Source organism: Scyliorhinus torazame, chromosome 4 (genome assembly GCF_047496885.1).
Source record: "Scyliorhinus torazame isolate Kashiwa2021f chromosome 4, sScyTor2.1, whole genome shotgun sequence".
In the NCBI taxonomy this organism is placed as follows: Eukaryota; Metazoa; Chordata; class Chondrichthyes; order Carcharhiniformes; family Scyliorhinidae; genus Scyliorhinus; species Scyliorhinus torazame.
Genome location: NC_092710.1, coordinates 11,079,689 through 11,100,548, shown reverse-complemented (window position 1 = coordinate 11,100,548; position 20,860 = coordinate 11,079,689).

Sequence of the window (20,860 nt, the reverse complement as noted above, 5' to 3'; positions counted from 1 at the left end):
CTTTCTTAAAAGATTTATAACTCGCTGGTACCATGTTATATTTTGAATAATGATTTCTCTAAAATATATATATATTACTCTTGAATCCACTAGGCTGATAAATGACCAATAATCTTCTTGTTGAAAGATGAATGATTTCATGATTAATAAAATAATAAACTGTGAGTCCGTTTACTCAATACTAAACTAACAATAAAGAATTAAAGTACAATACAGATAACTACGTAACTATACACTATTATAACAAACTAGTTCTAACTTCTCTCACTCTAGCAATTCTATGTCTTGCTTGTTCATTGTTCGGAATCAGATCATCATCTGCATCATCGGACTTAGAAAGGGTGGGAAACCTGTTCTTATAGTATCTGACTGTGAGCCATCTAGTGTTGAAATGACTGTACTAATTTACATACATTGATCATGTATATTGATATCTGAATATGACTACACTGTTTAAATAGAGTGTTTACTGTAGGACACTGTTTAAATAGACTGTTTACTGTAGGACGCTGTTTAAATAGTGTTTACTGGAGGACACTGTTTAATTAGACTGTTTACTGTAGGACGCTGTTTAAATAGTGTTTACTGTTGGACACTGTTTAAATTGACTGTTCACTGTAGGACACTGTTTAAATAGACTGTTTACTGTAGGGCACTGTTTAATTAGACTATTTACTGCAGGACACTGTTTAAATTGACTGTTTACTGTAGGGCACTGTTTAAATAGTCTGTTTACTGTAGGGCACTGTTTAAATAGACTGTTTACTGTTGGATATTGTTTAAATAGACTGTTTACTGTTGGGCACTCTTTAAATAGACTGTTTACTGTAGGGCACTGTTTAAACAGACTGTTTACTGTAGGGCACTGTTTAAATAGAGTGTTTACTGTAGGACACTGTTTAAATAGACTGTTTACTGTAGAGCACTGTTTAAATTGACTGTTTACTGTAGGGCACTGTTTAAATAGTCTGTTGACTGTAGGGCACTGTTTAAATAGACTGTTTACTGTTGGATATTGTTTAAATAGACTGTTTACTGTTGGGCACTCTTTAAATAGACTGTTTACTGTAGGGCAGTGTTTAAACAGACTGTTTACTGTAGGGCACTGTTTAAATAGACTGTTTACTGGAGGGCACTGTTTAATTAGAGTGTTTACTGGAGGACACTGTTTAATTAGACTGTTTACTGTCGGGCACTGTTTAAATGGACTGTTTACTGGAGGGCACTGTTTAAATAGACTGTTTACTGTAGGGCACTGTTTAAATAGTCTGTTTACTGTAGGGCACTGTTTAAATAGACTGTTTACTGTTGGATATTGTTTAAATAGACTGTTTACTGTTGGGCACTCTTTAAATAGACTGTTTACTGTAGGGCACTGTTTAAACAGACTGTTTACTGTAGGGCACTGTTTAAATAGAGTGTTTACTGTAGGACACTGTTTAAATAGACTGTTTACTGTAGAGCACTGTTTAAATTGACTGTTTACTGTAGGGCACTGTTTAAATAGTCTGTTTACTGTAGGGCACTGTTTAAATAGACTGTTTACTGTTGGATATTGTTTAAATAGACTGTTTACTGTTGGGCACTCTTTAAATAGACTGTTTACTGTAGGGCAGTGTTTAAACAGACTGTTTACTGTAGGGCACTGTTTAAATAGACTGTTTACTGGAGGGCACTGTTTAATTAGAGTGTTTACTGGAGGACACTGTTTAATTAGACTGTTTACTGTCGGGCAGTGTTTAAATGGACTGTTTACTGGAGGGCACTGTTTAAAAAGACTATTTACTGTAGGGCACTGTTTAAATAGAGTGTTTACTGTAGGGCACTGTTTAAATAGTGTGTTTACTGGAGGGCACTATTTAAATGGACTGTTTACTGGAGGGCATTGTTTAAATAGAGTGTTTACTGTAGGACACTGTTTAATTAGACTGTTTATTGCAGGACACTGTTTAAATAGTGTTTACTGTAGGACACTGTTCAAATAGACGGTTTACTGGAGGGCAGTGTTAAACTGGAGTGTTTACTGTCGGGCACTCTTGAAATCGAGTGTTTCCTGGAGGGCACGATTTAAACGGACTGTTTACTGTAGGGCACTGTTTAAATAGACTGTTTACTTAGGGCACTGTTTAATCAGACTGTTTACGGTAGGACACTGTTTCAATAGACTGTTTACTGTAGGGCACTGTTTAAATTGACTGTTTACTGTAGGGCACTGTTTAAATGGACTGTTTACTGTAGGGCACTGTTTAAATGGACTGTTTACTGGAGGGCACTGTTTAATTAGGCTGTTTACTGGAGGGCACTATTTAATTAGACGATTTACTGTAGGGCACTGTTTAAATAGAGTGTTTACTGGAGGGCACTGTTTAAATAGACTGTTTACTGGAGGGCAATGTTTAAATGGACTGTTTACTGTAGGGCACTGTTTAAATGGACTGTTTACTGTAGAACACTGTTTAATTAGACTGTTTACTGAAGGGCATTGTTTAAATAGTGTGTTTACTGGAGGGGTCTATTTAAATGGACTGTTTACTTGAGGGGACAGCTTAATTAGAGTTTACTGTCGGGCACTGTTTAATTAGACTGTTTACTGTAGGACACTGTTTAAATAGACTGTTTACTGTAGGGCACTGTTTAACTGGAGTGTTTACGGGGGGTACTATTTAAATGGACTGTTTACTGTAGGGCACTGTTTAAATTTGAATGTTTACTGGAGGGCACTGTTTAAATAGTCTGTTTACTGTAGGACACTGTTTAAATAGACTGTTTACTGTAGGGCACTGTTTAAATAGACTCTTTACTGTAGGGCACTGTTTAAATAGAATGTTTACTGGAGGGCACTGTTTAAATAGTCTGTTTACTGTAGGACACTGTTTAAATAGAGTGTTTACTGTAGGGCACTGTTTAAATAGACTGCTTACTGTAAAAAAGTGTTTAAATAGACTGTTTACTGTAGGACACAGTTTAATTAGACTGTTTACTGTAGGGCACTGTTTAAATAGTGTGTTTACTGGAGGGCACGATTTAAATGGACTGTTTACTGGAGGGCACTGTTTAAAAAGAGTGTTTACTGTAGGGCACTGTTTAATTAGACTGTTTACGGTAGGACACTGTTTCAATAGACTGTTTACTGTAGGACACTGTTTAAATAGACGGATTACTGTAGGGCACTGTTTAAATAGACGGTTTACTGTAGGGCACTGTTTAACTGGAGTGTTTACTGGGGGGCACTATTTAAATGGACTGTTTACTGTAGGGCAATGTTTAAATTTGAATGTTTACTGTAGGGCACTGTTTAAATAGACTGTTTACTGGAGGGCACTGTTTAATTAGAGTGTTTACTGGAGGACACTGTTTAATTAGACTGTTACTGTCGGGCACTGTTTAAATGGACTGTTTACTGGAGGGCACTGTTTAAATAGACTGTTTACTGTAGGGCACTGTTTAAATAGAGTGTTTACTGTAGGGCACTGTTTAAATAGTGTGTTTACTGGAGGGCACTGTTTAAATAGACTGCTTACTGTAAAAAAGTGTTTAAATAGACTGTTTACTGTAGGACACAGTTTAATTAGACTGTTTACTGTAGGGCACTGTTTAAATAGTGTGTTTACTGGAAAGCACTATTTAATTGGACTGTTTACTGAAGGTCACTGTTTAAAAAGAGTGTTTACTGTAGGACACTGTTTAAATAGTGTTTACTGTAGGACACTGTTTAAATAGACGGTTTATTGTAGGACACTGTTTAAATAGACGGTTTGCTGTAGGGCACTGTTTAACTGGAGTGTTTACTGTCGGGCACTGTTTAAATAGAGTGTTTACTGGAGGGCACGATTTAAATGGACTGTTTACTGTAGGGCACTGTTTAAATAGACTGTTTACTGTAGGGCACTGTTTAATTAGACTGTTTACGGTAGGACACTGTTTCAATAGACTGTTTACAGTAGGGCACCGTTTTAATAGACTGTTTACTGTAGGGCACTGTTTAAATAGACGGTTTACTGTAGGGCACTGTTTAACTGGAGTGTTTACTGGGGGGCACTATTTAAATGGACTGTTTACTGTAGGGCAATGTTTAAATTTGAATGTTTACTGTAGGGCACTGTTTAAATAGACTGTTTACTGGAGGGCACTATTTAAATAGACTGTTTACTGTAGGACACTGTTTAAATAGAGTGTTTACTGTAGGACACTGTTTAAATAAAGTGATTACTGTAGGGCACTGTTTAAATGGACTGTTTATTGTAGGGCACTATTTAAATGGTCAGTTTATTGTAGGGCACTGTTTAAATAGACTGTTTACTGTAGGACACTGTTTAAATAGAGTGTTTACTGGAGGGCACTGTTTAAATAGACTGTTTACTGTAGGGCACAGTAAAAATAGACTGTTTACTGTAGGACACTGTTAAAATTGACTGTTTACTGTAGGGCACTGTTTAAATAGACTGTTTATTGTAGGGCATTGTTTAAATAGACTGTTTACTGTAGGGAAGTGTTTAAATAGACTGTTTACTGTAGGACACTGTTTAATTAGACTGTTTACTGTAGGGCACTGTTTAAATAGTGTGTTTACTGGAGGGCACTATTTAAATGGACTGTTTACTGGAGGGCACTGTTTAAATAGAGTGTTTACTGTAGGACACTGTTTAATTAGACTGTTTATTGCAGGACACTGTTTAAATAGTGTTTACTGTAGGACACTGTACAAATAGACGGTTTACTGGAGGGCAGTGTTTAACTGGAGTGTTTACTGTCGGGCACTCTTGAAATAGAGTGTTTACTGGAGGGCACGATTTAAACGGACTGTTTACTGTAGGGCACTTTTTAAATGGACTGTTTACTGGAGGGCACTGTTTAAATAGACTGTTTACTGTAGGGCACTGTTTAAATAAAGTGTTTACTGTAGGGCACTGTTTAAATAGTGTGTTTACTGGAGGGCACTATTTAAATAGACAGTTTTCTGAAGGACACTGTTTAAATAGAGTGTTTACTGTAGGACACTGTTTAAATAGAGTGTTTACTGTAGGGCACTGTTTAAATGGACTGTTCATTGTAGGGCACTGTTTAAATGGACTGTTTATTGTAGGGCACTGTTTAAATAGAGTGTTTACTGTAGGACACTGTTTAAATAGAGTGTTTACTGTAGGGCACTGTTTAAATGGACTGTTTATTGTAGGGCACTGTTTAAATGGACTGTTTATTGTAGGGCACTGTTTAAATAGACTGTTTACTGTAGGACACTGTTTAATTAGACTGTTTATTGCAGGACACTGTTTAAATAGTGTTTACTGTAGGACACTGTTCAAATAGACGGTTTACTGGAGGGCAGTGTTTAACTGGAGTGTTTACTGTCGGGCACTCTTGAAATAGAGTGTTTACTGGAGGGCACGATTTAAACGGACTGTTTACTGTAGGGCACTGTTTAAATAGACTGTTTACTTAGGGCACTGTTTAATCAGACTGTTTACGGTAGGACACTGTTTCAATAGACTGTTTACTGTAGGGCACTGTTTAAATTGACTGTTTACTGTAGGGCACTGTTTAATTAGGCTGTTTACTGGAGGGCACTATTTAATTAGACGATTTACTGCAGGGCACTGTTTAATTAGACTGTCTACTGTAGGACACTGTTTAAATAGAGTGTTTACTGGAGGGCACTGTTTAAATAGACTGTTTACTGGAGGGCAATGTTTAAATGGACTGTTTACTGTAGGGCACTGTTTAAATGGACTGTTTATTGTAGGGCACTGTTTAAATAGACTGTTTACTGTAGGAAAGTGTATAAATAGACTGTTTACTGTAGAACACTGTTTAATTAGACTGTTTACTGAAGGGCACTGTTTAAATAGTGTGTTTACTGGAGGGGATATTTAAATGGACTGTTTACTGGAGGGCACAGTTTAATTAGAGTTTACTGTAGGGCACTGTTTAATTAGACTGTTTATTGTAGGACACTGTTTAAATAGTGTTTACTGTAGGACACTGTTTAAATAGACAGTTTACTGTAGGGCACTGTTTAACTGGAGTGTTTACGGGGGGTACTATTTAAATGGACTGTTTACAGTAGGGCACTGTTTAAATTTGAATGTTTACTGTAGGGCACTGTTTAAATAGACTGTTTACTGTAGGGCACTGTTTAAATAGACTCTTTACTGTAGGGCACTGTTTAAATAGAATGTTTACTGGAGGGCACTGTTTAAATAGTCTGTTTACTGCAGGACACTGTTTAAATAGAGTGTTTACTGTAGGGCACTGTTTAAATAGAGTGTTTATTGTAGGGCACTGTTTAAATAGACTGCTTACTGTAAAAAAGTGTTTAAATAGACTGTTTACTGTAGGACACAGTTTAATTAGACTGTTTACTGTAGGGCACTGTTTAAATAGTGTGTTTACTGGAAAGCACTATTTAATTGGACTGTTTACTGAAGGTCACTGTTTAAAAAGAGTGTTTACTGTAGGACACTGTTTAAATAGTGTTTACTGTAGGACACTGTTTAAATAGACGGTTTATTGTAGGACACTGTTTAAATAGACGGTTTGCTGTAGGGCACTGTTTAACTGGAGTGTTTACTGTCGGGCACTGTTTAAATAGAGTGTTTACTGGAGGGCACGATTTAAATGGACTGTTTACTGTAGGGCACTGTTTAAATAGACTGTTTACTGTAGGGCACTGTTTAATTAGACTGTTTACGGTAGGACACTGTTTCAATAGACTGTTTACAGTAGGGCACCGTTTTAATAGACTGTTTACCGTAGGGCACTGTTTAAATAGACGGTTTACTGTAGGGCACTGTTTAACTGGAGTGTTTACTGGGGGGCACTATTTAAATGGACTGTTTACTGTAGGGCAATGTTTAAATTTGAATGTTTACTGTAGGGCACTGTTTAAATAGACTGTTTACTGGAGGGCACTGTTTAAATAGTCTGTTTACTGTAGGACACTGTTCAAATAGAGTGTTTACTGCAGGGCAGTGTTTAAACAGACTGTTTACTGTAGGGCACTGTTTAAATAGACTGTTTACTGGAGGGCACTGTTTAATTAGAGTGTTTACTGGAGGACACTGTTTAATTAGACTGTTTACTGTAGGGCACTGTTTAAATAGAGTGTTTACTGTAGGGCACTGTTTAAATAGTGTGTTTACTGGAGGGCACTATTTAAATAGACTGTTTACTGTAGGACACTGTTTAAATAGAGTGTTTACTGTAGGACACTGTTTAAATAGAGTGTTTACTGTAGGGCACTGTTTAAATGGACTGTTTATTGTAGGGCACTGTTTAAATAGACTGTTTACTGTAGGACACTGTTTAAATAGAGTGTTTACTGGAGGGCACTGTTTAAATAGACTGTTTACTGTAGGGCACTGTAAAAATAGACTGTTTACTGTAGGACGCTGTTAAAATTGACTGTTTACTGTAGGGCACTGTTTAAATAGACTGTTTATTGTAGGGCATTGTTTAAATAGACTGTTTACTGTAGGAAAGTGTTTAAATAGACTGTTTACTGTAGGACACTGTTTAATTAGACTGTTTACTGTAGGGCACTGTTTAAATAGTGTGTTTACTGGAGGGCACTATTTAAATGGACTGTTTACTGGAGGGCACTGTTTAAATAGAGTGTTTACTGTAGGACGCTGTTTAATTAGACTGTTTATTGCAGGACACTGTTTAAAAAGTGTTTACTGTAGGACACTGTTCAAATAGACGGTTTACTGGAGGGCAGTGTTTAACTGGTGTGTTTACTGTCGGGCACTCTTGAAATAGAGTGTTTACTGGAGGGCACGATTTAAACGGACTGTTTACTGTAGGGCACTGTTTAAATAGACTGTTTACTTAGGGCACTGTTTAATCAGACTGTTTACTGTAGGGCACTGTTTAAATAGAGTGTTTACTGGAGGGCACTGTTTAAATAGACTGTGTACTGGAGGGCAATGTTTAAATGGACTGTTTACTGTAGGGCACTGTTTAAATGGACTGTTTATTGTAGGGCACTGTTTAAATAGACTGTTTACTGTCGGAAAGTGTATAAATAGACTGTTTACTGTAGAACACTGTTTAATTAGACTGTTTACTGAAGGGCACTGTTTAAATAGTGTGTTTACTGGAGGGGACTATTTAAATGGACTGTTTACTGGAGGGCACAGTTTAATTAGAGTTTACTGTAGGGCACTGTTTAATTAGACTGTTTACTGTAGGACACTGTTTAAATAGTGTTTACTGTAGGACACTTTTCAAATAGACGGTTTACTGGAGGGCAGTGTTTAAATAATCTGTTTACTGTAGGACACTGTTTAAATAGAGTGTTTACTGTAGAGCACTGTTTAAATAGAGTGTTTATTGTAGGGCACTGTTTTAATAGACTGTTTACTGTAGGGCACTGTTTAAATAGACTCTTTACTGTAGGGCACTGTTTAAATAGAATGTTTACTGGAGGGCACTGTTTAAATAGTCTGTTTACTGCAGGACACTGTTTAAATAGAGTGTTTACTGTAGGGCACTGTTTAAATAGAGTGTTTATTGTAGGGCACTGTTTAAATAGACTGCTTACTGTAAAAAAGTGTTTAAATAGACTGTTTACTGTAGGACACTGTTTAATTAGACTGTTTACTGTAGGGCACTGTTTAAATAGTGTGTTTACTGGAAAGCACTATTTAAATGGACTGTTTACTGAAGGTCACTGTTTAAAAAGAGTGTTTACTGTAGGACACTGTTTAAATAGTGTTTACTGTAGGACACTGTTTAAATAGACGGTTTATTGTAGGACACTGTTTAAATAGACGGTTTACTGTAGGGCACTGTTTAACTGGAGTGTTTACTGTCGGGCACTGTTTAAATAGAGTGTTTACTGGAGGGCACGATTTAAATGGACTGTTTACTGTAGGGCACTGTTTAAATAGACTGTTTACTGTAGGGCACTGTTTAATTATACTGTTTACGGTAGGACACTGTTTCAATAGACTGTTTACAGTAGTGCACCGTTTTAATAGACTGTTTACTGTAGGGCACTGTTTAAATAGACGGTTTACTGTAGGGCACTGTTTAACTGGAGTGTTTACTGGGGGGCACTATTTAAATGGACTGTTTACTGTAGGGCACTGTTTAAATAGAGTGTTTACTGTAGGGCACTGTTTAAATAGTGTGTTTACTGGAGGGCACTATTTAAATAGACTGTTTACTGTAGGACACTGTTTAAATAGAGTGTTTACTGTAGGACACTGTTTAAATAGAGTGTTTACTGTAGGGCACTGTTTAAATGGACTGTTTATTGTAGGGCACTGTTTAAATAGACTGTTTACTGTAGGACACTGTTTAAATAGAGTGTTTACTGGAGGGCACTGTTTAAATAGACTGTTTACTGTAGGGCACTGTAAAAATAGACTGTTTACTGTAGGAAAGTGTTTAAATAGACTGTTTACTGTAGGACACTGTTTAATTAGACTGTTTACTGTAGGGCACTGTTTAAATAGTGTGTTTACTGGAGGGCACTATTTAAATGGACTGTTTACTGGAGGGCACTGTTTAAATAGAGTGTTTACTGTAGGACACTGTTTAATTAGACTGTTTATTGCAGGACACTGTTTAAAAAGTGTTTACTGTAGGACACTGTTCAAATAGACGGTTTACTGGAGGGCAGTGTTTAACTGGTGTGTTTACTGTCGGGCACTCTTGAAATAGAGTGTTTACTGGAGGGCACGATTTAAACGGACTGTTTACTGTAGGGCACTGTTTAAATAGACTGTTTACTTAGGGCACTGTTTAATCAGACTGTTTACTGTAGTGCACTGTTTAATTAGGCTGTTTACTGTAGGACACTGTTTAATTAGACTGTTTACTGTAGGGCACTGTTTAAATAGTGTGTTTACTGGAGGGCACTATTTAAATGGACTGTTTACTGGAGGGCACAGTTTAAATAGAGTGTTTACTGTAGGACACTGTTTAAATAGACTGTTTACTGTAGGGCACTGTAAAAATAGACTGTTTACTGTAGGAAAGTGTTTAAATAGACTGTTTACTGTAGGACACTGTTTAATTAGACTGTTTACTGTAGGGCACTGTTTAAATAGTGTGTTTACTGGAGGGCACTATTTAAATGGACTGTTTACTGGAGGGCACTGTTTAAATAGAGTGTTTACTGTAGGACACTGTTTAATTAGACTGTTTATTGCAGGACACTGTTTAAAAAGTGTTTACTGTAGGACACTGTTCAAATAGACGGTTTACTGGAGGGCAGTGTTTAACTGGTGTGTTTACTGTCGGGCACTCTTGAAATAGAGTGTTTACTGGAGGGCACGATTTAAACGGACTGTTTACTGTAGGGCACTGTTTAAATAGACTGTTTACTTAGGGCACTGTTTAATCAGACTGTTTACTGTAGGGCACTGTTTAAATAGAGTGTTTACTGGAGGGCACTGTTTAAATAGACTGTTTACTGGAGGGCAATGTTTAAATGGACTGTTTACTGTAGGGCACTGTTTAAATGGACTGTTTATTGTAGGGCACTGTTTAAATAGACTGTTTACTGTCGGAAAGTGTATAAATAGACTGTTTACTGTAGAACACTGTTTAATTAGACTGTTTACTGAAGGGCACTGTTTAAATAGTGTGTTTACTGGAGGGGACTATTTAAATGGACTGTTTACTGGAGGGCACAGTTTAATTAGTGTTTACTGTAGGACACTGTTTAAATAGACAGTTTACTGTAGGGCACTGTTTAACTGGAGTGTTTACGGGGGGTACTATTTAAATGGACTGTTTACTGTAGGGCACTGTTTAAATTTGAATGTTTACTGTAGGGCACTGTTTAAATAGACTGTTTACTGTAGGCACTGTTTAAATAGACTCTTTACTGTAGGGCACTGTTTAAATAGAATGTTTACGGGAGGGCACTGTTTAAATAATCTGTTTACTGCAGGACACTGTTTAAATAGAGTGTTTACTGTAGGGCACTGTTTAAATAGAGTGTTTATTGTAGGGCACTGTTTAAATAGACTGCTTACTGTAAAAAAGTGTTTAAATAGACTGTTTACTGTAGGACACAGTTTAATTAGACTGTTTACTGTAGGGCACTGTTTAAATAGTGTGTTTACTGGAAAGCACTATTTAAATGGACTGTTTACTGGAGGGCACTGTTTAAAAAGAGTGTTTACTGTAGGGCACTGTTTAATTAGACTGTTTACTGTAGGACACTGTTTAAATAGTGTTTGCTGTAGGACACTGTTTAAATAGACGGTTTATTGTAGGACACTGTTTAAATAGACGGTTTACTGTAGGGCACTGTTTAACTGGAGTGTTTACTGTCGGGCACTCTTTAAATAGAGTGTTTACTGGAGGGCACGATTTAAATGGACTGTTTACTGTAGGGCACTGTTTAAATAGACTGTTTACTGTAGGGCACTGTTTAATTAGACTGTTTACGGTAGGACACTGTTTCAATAGACTGTTTACAGTAGGGCACTGTTTAAATAGACTGTTTACTGTAGGGCACTGTTTAAATAGACGGTTTACTGTAGGGCACTGTTTAACTGGAGTGTTTACTGGGGGGCACTATTTAAATGGACTGTTTACTGTAGGTCAATGTTTAAATTTGAATGTTTACTGTAGGGCACTGTTTAAATAGACTGTTTACTGAAGGGCACTGTTTAAATAGTCTGTTTACTGTAGGACACTGTTTAAATAGAGTGTTTGCTGCAGGACACTGTTTAAATAGTCTGTTTACTGTAGGACACTGTTTAAATAGAGTGTTTACTGCAGGACACTGTTTAAATAGACTGTTTACTGTAGGGCACTGTTTAATTAGACTGTTTACTGGAGGGAACTGTTTAATTAGACGATTTACTGTTGGGCACTGTTTAATTAGACTGTTTACTGGAGGGCACTATTTAAATTGACTGTTTACCGTCGGACACTGTTTAAATAGAGTGATTACAGTAGGGCACTGTTTAAATTGACTGTTTACTGTAGGGCACTGTTTAAATGTACTGTTTATTGTAGGGCACTGTTTAAATAGACTGCTTACTGTAGGAAAGTGTTTAAATAGACTGTTTACTGTAGGACACTGTTTAATTAGACTGTTTACTGTAGGGCACTGTTTAAATAGTGTGTTTACTGGAGGGCACTATTTAAATGGACTGTTTACTGGAGGGCACTGTTTAAATAGAGTGTTTACTGTAGGGCACTGTTTAATTAGACTGTTTACTGTAGGACACTGTTTAAATAGTGTTTACTGTAGGACACTGTTTAAAAAGACGTTTTATTGTAGGACACTGTTTAAATAGACGGTTTACTGAAGGGCACTGTTTAACTGGAGTGTTTACTGTCGGGCACTCTTTAAATAGAGTGTTTACTGGAGGGCACGATTTAAATGGACGTTTACTGTTGGGCACTGTTTAAATAGACTGTTTACGGTAGGACACTGTTTCAATAGACTGTTTACTGTAGGGCACTGTTTTAATAGACTGTTTACTGTAGGGCACTGTTTAATTAAACTGTTTACTGTAGGACACTGTTTAAATAGAGTGTTTACTGGAGGGCAGTGGTTAAATAGAGTGTTTACTGGAGGGCACTGTTTAAATAGACTGTTTACTGGAGGGCACTGTTTAAATAGAGTGTTTACTGGAGGGCACTGTTTAAACAGAGTGTTTACTGGAGGGCACTGTTTAATTAGACTGTTTACTGTAGGGCACTGTTTAATTAGACGATTTGCTGTAGGGCACTGTTTAATTAGACTGTTTACTGGAGGGCACTATTTAAATAGACTGTCTACTGTAGGACACTGTTTAACTAGAGTGTTTACTGGAGGGCACTGTTTAAATAGACTGTTTGCTGGAGGGCACTGTTTAAATAGACTGTTTACTGTAGGACACTGTTTAAATGGACTGTTTACTGTCGGGCACTGTTTAAATAGAGTGTTTACTGGAGGGCACGATTTAAATGGACTGTTTACTGTAGGGCACTGATTAAATAGACTGTTTACTGTAGGGCACTGTTTAATTAGACTGTTTACAGTCGGACACTGTTTCAATAGACTGTTTACTGTAGGGCACTGTTTAAATAGACTGTTTACTGTAGGGCACTGTTTAATTAAACTGTTTACTGTAGGACACTGTTTAAATAGACTGTTTACTGGAGGGCACTGTTTAAATAGAGTGTTTACTGGAGGGCACTGTTTAAATAGACTGTTTACTGGAGGGCACTGTTTAAATAGACTGTTTACTGGAGGGCACTGTTTAAATAGACTGTTTACTGTAGGACACTGTTTAAACAGAGTGTTTACTGGAGGGAACTGTTTAATTAGACTGTTTACTGTAGGACACTGTTAAAATTGACTGTTTACTGAAGGGCACTGTTTAAATAGTGTGTTTACTGGAGGGGACTATTTAAATAGAGTTTACTGTAGGGCACTGTTTAATTAGACTGTTTACTGTAGGACACTGTTTAAATAGTGTTTACTGTAGGACACTGTTTAATTAGACTTTTTACTGGAGGCCACTATTTAAATAGACTATTTACTGTAGGACACTGTTTAAATAGAGTGTTTACTGGAGGGCACTGTTTACATAGACTTTACTGGAGGGCACTGTTTAAATAGACTGTTTACTGGAGGGCACTGTTTCAATAGACTGTTTACTGGAGGGCACTGTTTAACTAGAGTGTTTACTGGAGGGCAATGTTTAAATGGACTGTTTACTGTAGGACACTGTTTAAATAGAGTGTTTACTGCAGGGCACTGTTTAAATAGACTGTTTACCGTAGGGCACTGTGTAAATAGAGTGTTTACTGGAGGGCACTGTTTAAATAGAGTGTTTACTGGAGGGCACTGTTTAATTAAACTGTTTACTGTAGGACACTGTTTAAATAGAGTGTTTACTGGAGGGCAGTGTTTAAATAGAGTGTTTACTGGAGGGCACTGTTTAAATAGACTGTTTACTGGAGGGCACTGTTTAAACAGAGTGTTTACTGGAGGGCACTGTTTAATTAGACTGTTTACTGTAGGGCACTGTTTAATTAGACGATTTGCTGTAGGGCACTGTTTAATTAGACTGTTTACTGGAGGGCACTATTTAAATAGACTGTCTACTGTAGGACACTGTTTAACTAGAGTGTTTACTGGAGGGCACTGTTTAAATAGACTGTTTGCTGGAGGGCACTGTTTAAATAGACTGTTTACTGTAGGACACTGTTTAAATGTACTGTTTACTGTCGGGCACTGTTTAAATAGAGTGTTTACTGGAGGGCACGATTTAAATGGACTGTTTACTGTAGGGCACTGTTTAAATAGACTGTTTACTGTAGGGCACTGTTTAATTAGACTGTTTACGGTCGGACACTGTTTCAATAGACTGTTTACTGTAGGGCACTGTTTAAATAGACTGTTTACTGTAGGGCACTGTTTAATTAAACTGTTTACTGTAGGACACTGTTTAAATAGACTGTTTACAGTAGGGCACTGTTTAAATTGACAGTTTACTGTAGGACAATGGTTAAATAGAGTGTTTACTGGAGGGCACTGTTGAAATAGACTGTTTACTGGAGGGCACTGTTTAAATAGAGTGTTTACTGGAGGGCACTGTTTAAATAGACTGTTTACTGGAGGGCACTGTTTAAATAGACTGTTTACTGGAGGGCACTGTTTAAATAGACTGTTTACTGTAGGACACTGTTTAAACAGAGTGTTTACTGGAGGGCACTGTTTAATTAGACTGTTTACTGTAGGACACTGTTAAAATTGACTGTTTACTTAAGGGCACTGTTTAAATAGTGTGTTTACTGGAGGGGACTATTTAAATGGACTGTTTACAGGAGGGCACTGTTTAAATAGAGTTTACTGTAGGGCACTGTTTAATTAGACTGTTTACTGTAGGACACTGTTTAAATAGTGTTTACTGTAGGACACTGTTTAATTCGACTTTTCACTGGAGGCACTATTTAAATAGACTGTTTACTGTAGGACACTGTTTAAATAGAGTGTTTACTGGAGGGCACTGTTTACATAGACTGTTTACCGTAGGGCACTGAGTAAATAGAGTGTTTACTGGAGGGCACTGTTTATATAGACTGTTTACCGTAGGGCACTGAGTAAATAGAGTGTTTACTGGAGGGCACTGTTTAACTAGAGTGTTTACTGGAGGGCAATGTTTCAATGGACTGTTTACTGTAGGACACTGTTTAAATAGAGTTTTAACTGCAGGGCACTGTTTAAATAGACTGTTTACCGTAGGGCACTGTGTAAATAGAGTGTATTCTGGAGGGCACTGTTTCAATAGAGTGTTTCCTGGAGGGCACTGTTTAAATAGACTGTTTACTGGTGGGCACTGTAAAAATAGACTGTTTACTGTAGGACACTGTTACAATTGACTGTTTACTGTAGGGCACTGTTTAAATGCACTGTTTATTGTCGGTCACTGTTTAAATAGACTGTTTTCTGTCGGAAAGTGTTTAAATAGACGGTTTACTGTAGGGCACTGTTTAACTGGAGTGTTTACTGGGGGGCACTATTTAAATGGGCTGTTTACTGTAGGGCACTGTTTAAATTTGAATGTTTACTGCAGGGCACTGTTTAAATAGACTGTTTACTGTAGGGCACTGTTTAAATAGACTATTTACTGTAGGGCACTGTTTAAATAGAATGTTTACTGGAGGGCACTGTTTAAATAGTCTGTTTACTGTAGGACACTGTTTAAATAGAGTGTTTACTGAAGGACACTGTTTAAATAGACTGTTTACAGTAGGGCACTGTTTAAATAGAGTGTTTACTGTAGGGCACTATTTAAATGGACTGTTTACTGTAGGACACTGTTTATATAGTTTTTACTGTAGGGCACTGTTTTAATAGACTGCTTACTGTCGGGCACTGTTTAAATAGACTGTTTCCTGGAGGGCACAGTTTAAATAGACTGTTTACTGTCGGGCACTGTTTAAATAGACTGTTTCCTGGAGGGCACAGTTTAAATAGACTGTTTACTGTCGGGCACTCTTTAAATAGAGTGTTTACTGGAGGGCACGATTTAAATGGACTGTTTACTGTAGGGCACTGTTTAAATAGACTGTTTACTGTAGGGCACTGTTTAATTAGACTGTTTACGGCAGGACACTGTTTCAATAGACTGTTTACTGTAGGGCACTGTTTAAATAGACTGTTTACTGTAGGGCACTGTTTCAATAGACTGTTTACTGTAGGGCACTGTTTAATTAGACTGTTTACGGTAGGACACTGTTTCAATAGACTGTTTACTGTAGGGCACTGTTTAAATAGACTGTTTACTGTAGGGCACTGTTTAATTAGACTGTTTACTGTAGGACACTGTTTAAATAGACAGTTTACTGTAGGGCACTGTTTAAATTGACTGTTTACTGTAGGACACTGTTTAAATAGAGTGTATACTGGAGGGCACTGTTGAAATAGACTGTTCACTGGAGGGCACTGTTTAAATAGTGTGTTTACTGGAGGGCACTGTTTAATTAGACTGTTTACTGTAGGGCACTGTTTAAATAGTGTGTTTACTGGAGGGCACTGTTTAAATAGACTGTTTACTGTAAAGCACTGTTTAATTAGACTGTTTACTGGAGGGCACTGTTTAAATAGAGTGTTTACTGGAGGGCACTGTTTAATTAGACTGTTTACTGTAGGGCACTGTTTAAATAGTGTGTTCACTGGAGGGCACTATTTAAATGGACTGTTTCCTGGAGGGCACAGTTTAAATAGAGTGTTTACTGTAGGGCACTGTTTAATTAGACTGTAGGACACTGTTTCAATAGACGGTTTACTGTAGGGCACTGTTTAACTGGAGTGTTTACTGGGGGGCACTATTTAAATGGACTGTTTACTGTAGGGCACTGTTTGAATTTGAATGTTTACTGTAGGGCACTGTTTAAATAGGCTGTTTACTGTAGGGCATTGTTTAAATAGACTATTTACTGTAGGGCACTGTTTAAATAGAATGTTTACTGGAGGGCACTGTTTAAATAGTCTGTTTACTGTGGGACACTGTTTAAATAGAGTATTTACTGGAGGGCACTATTTAAATTGACTGTTTACTGTAGGGCACTGTTTAATTAGACGATTTACTGTAGGGCACTGTTTAATTAGACTGTTTACTGGAGGGCACTGTTTAAATAGAGTGTTTACTGTAGGGCACTGTTTAAATAGAGTGTTTACTGGAGGGCACTGTTTAAATAGACTGTTTACTGTAGGGCACTGTAAAAATAGACTGTTTACTGTAGGACACTGTTAAAATTGACTGTTTACTGTAGTGCACTGTTTAAATAGACTATTTACTGTAGGAAAGTGTTTAAATAGACTGTTTACTGTAGGGCACTGTTTAAATAGTGTGTTTACTGGAGAGCACTATTTAAATGGACTGATTACAGGAGGGCACTGTTTAAATAGACTGTTTACTGGAGGGCACTGTTTAAATAGAGTGTTTACTGTAGGGCACTGTTTAATTAGACTGTTTATTGTAGGACACTGATTAAATAGTGTTTACTGTAGGACACTGTTTAAATAGACGGTTTACTGTAGGGCACTGTTTAACTGGAGTGTTTACTGGGGGGCACTATTTAAAGGACTTTTGCTGTAGGGCACTGTTTAAATTGTCTGTTTACTGTAGGGCACTGTTTAAATAGAGTGTTTACTGTAGGACACTGTTTAAATAGACTGTTTACTGTAGGGCACTGTTTAAATTGACTGTTTACTGTAGGACACTGTTTAAATAGAGTGTATACTGGAGGGCACTGTTGAAATAGACTGTTCACTGGAGGGCACTGTTTAAATAGTGTGTTTACTGGAGGGCACTGTTTAATTAGACTGTTTACTGGAGGGCACTGTTTAAATAGAGTGTTTACTGGAGGGCACTGTTTAATTAGACTGTTTACTGTAGGGCACTGTTTAATTAGACGATTTACTGTAGGGCACTGTTTAATTAGACTGTTTACACGAGGGCACTATTTAAATAGAGTATTTACTGTAGGGCACTGTTTAAATAGTGTGTTCACTGGAGGGCACTATTTAAATGGACTGTTTACTGGAGGGCACTGTTTAAAAAGAGTGTTTACTGTAGGGCACTGTTTAATTAGACTGTAGGACACTGTTTCAATAGACGGTTTACTGTAGGGCACTGTTTAAATTGACTGTTTACTGTAGGACACTGTTTAAATAGAGTGTATACTGGAGGGCACTGTTGAAATAGACTGTTCACTGGAGGGCACTGTTTAAATAGTGTGTTTACTGGAGGGCACTGTTTAAATAGACTGTTTACTGGAGGGCACTGTTTAAATAGAGTGTTTACTGTAGGGCACTGTTTAATTAGACTGTAGGACACTGTTTCAATAGACGGTTTACTGTAGGGCACTGTTTAAATTGACTGTTTACTGTAGGACACTGTTTAAATAGAGTGTATACTGGAGGGCACTGTTGAAATAGACTGTTCACTGGAGGGCACTGTTTAAATAGTGTGTTTACTGGAGGGCACTGTTTAATTAGACTGTTTACTGGAGGGCACTGTTTAAATAGACTATTTACTGTAGGGCACTGTTTAAATAGAATGTTTACTGGAGGGCACTATTTAAATGGACTGTTTACTGTAGGACACTGTTTAAATATAGTGTTTACTGGAGGACAATGTTTAAATAGACTGTTTACAGTAGGGCACTGTTTAAATAGACTGTTTCCTGGAGGGCACAGTTTAAATAGACTGTTTACTGTCGGGCACTGTTTCAATAGACTGTTTACTGTAGGGCACTGTTTAATTAGACTGTTTACGGTAGGACACTGTTTAAATAGACTGTTTACTGTAGGGCACTGTTTAAATTGACTGTTTACTGTAGGACACTGTTTAAATAGAGTGTATACTGGAGCGCACTGTTGAAATAGACTGTTCACTGGAGGGCACTGTTTAAATAGTGTGTTTACTGGAGGGCACTGTTTAATTAGACTGTTTACTGGAGGGCACAGTTTAAATAGAGTGTTTACTGTAGGGCACTGTTTAATTAGACTGTAGGACACTGTTTCAATAGACGGTTTACTGTAGGGCACTGTTTAACTGGAGTGTTTACTGGGGGGCACTATTTAAATGGACTGTTTACTGTAGGGCACTGTTTGAATTTGAATGTTTACTGTAGGGCACTGTTTAAATAGGCTGTTTACTGTAGGGCATTGTTTAAATAGACTATTTACTGTAGGGCACTGTTTAAATAGAATGTTTACTGGAGGGCACTGTTTAAATAGTCTGTTTACTGTGGGACACTGTTTAAATAGAGTATTTACTGGAGGGCACTATTTAAATTGACTGTTTACTGTAGGGCACTGTTTAATTAGACGATTTACTGTAGGGCACTGTTTAATTAGACTGTTTACTGGAGGGCACTATTTAAATTGACTGTTTACTGTAGGGCACTGTTTAAATAGAGTGTTTACTGGAGGGCACTGTTTAAATAGACTGTTTACTGTAGTGCACTGTAAAAATAGACTGTTTACTGTAGGACACTGTTAAAATTGACTGTTTACTGTGGTGCACTGTTTAAATAGACTATTTACTGTAGGAAAGTGTTTAAATAGACTGTTTACTGTAGGGCACTGTTTAAATAGTGTGTTTACTGGAGTGCACTATTTAAATGGACTGATTACAGGAGGGCACTGTTTAAATAGACTGTTTACTGGAGGGCACTGTTTAAATAGAGTGTTTACTGTAGGGCACTGTTTAATTAGACTGTTTATTGTAGGACACTGATTAAATAGTGTTTACTGTAGGACACTGTTTAAATAGACGGTTTACTGTAGGGCACTGTTTAACTGGAGTGTTTACTGGGGGGCACTATTTAAAGGACTTTTGCTGTAGGGCACTGTTTAAATTGTCTGTTTACTGTAGGGCACTGTTTAAGTAGAATGTTTACTGGAGGGCACTGTTTAAATAGAGTGTTTACTGGAGGGCACTGTTTAATTAGACTGTTTACTGTAGGGCACTGTTTAATTAGACGATTTACTGTAGGGCACTGTTTAATTAGACTGTTTACACGAGGGCACTATTTAAATAGAGTATTTACTGTAGGGCACTGTTTAAATAGTGTGTTCACTGGAGGGCTCTATTTAAATGGACTGTTTACTGGAGGGCACAGTTTAAATAGAGTGTTTACTGTAGGGCACTGTTTAATTAGACTGTAGGACACTGTTTCAATAGACGGTTTACTGTAGGGCACTGTTTAACTGGAGTGTTTACTGGGGGGCACTATTTAAATGGACTGTTTACTGTAGGGCACTGTTTGAATTTGAATGTTTACAGTAGGGCACTGTTTAAATAGGCTGTTTACTGTAGGGCATTGTTTAAATAGACTATTTACTGTAGGGCACTGTTTAAATAGAATGTTTACTGGAGGGCACTGTTTAAATAGTCTGTTTACTGTGGGACACTGTTTAAATAGAGTATTTACTGGGGGGCACTATTTAAATTGACTGTTTACTGTAGGGCACTGTTTAATTAGACGATTTACTGTAGGGCACTGTTTAATTAGACTGTTTACTGGAGGGCACTATTTAAATAGACTGTTTACTGTAGGGCACTGTTTAAATAGAGTGTTTACTGGAGGGCACTGTTTAAATAGACTGTTTACTGTAGGGCACTGTTTAATTAGACTGTTTACTGGAGGGCACTATTTAAATAGACTGTTTACTGTAGGACACTGTTAAAATTGACTGTTTACTGTGGTGCACTGTTTAAATAGACTATTTACTGTAGGAAAGTGTTTAAATAGACTGTTTACTGTAGGGCACTGTTTAAATAGTGTGTTTACTGGAGTGCACTATTTAAATGGACTGATTACAGGAGGGCACTGTTTAAATAGACTGTTTACTGGAGGACACTGTTTCAATAGAGTG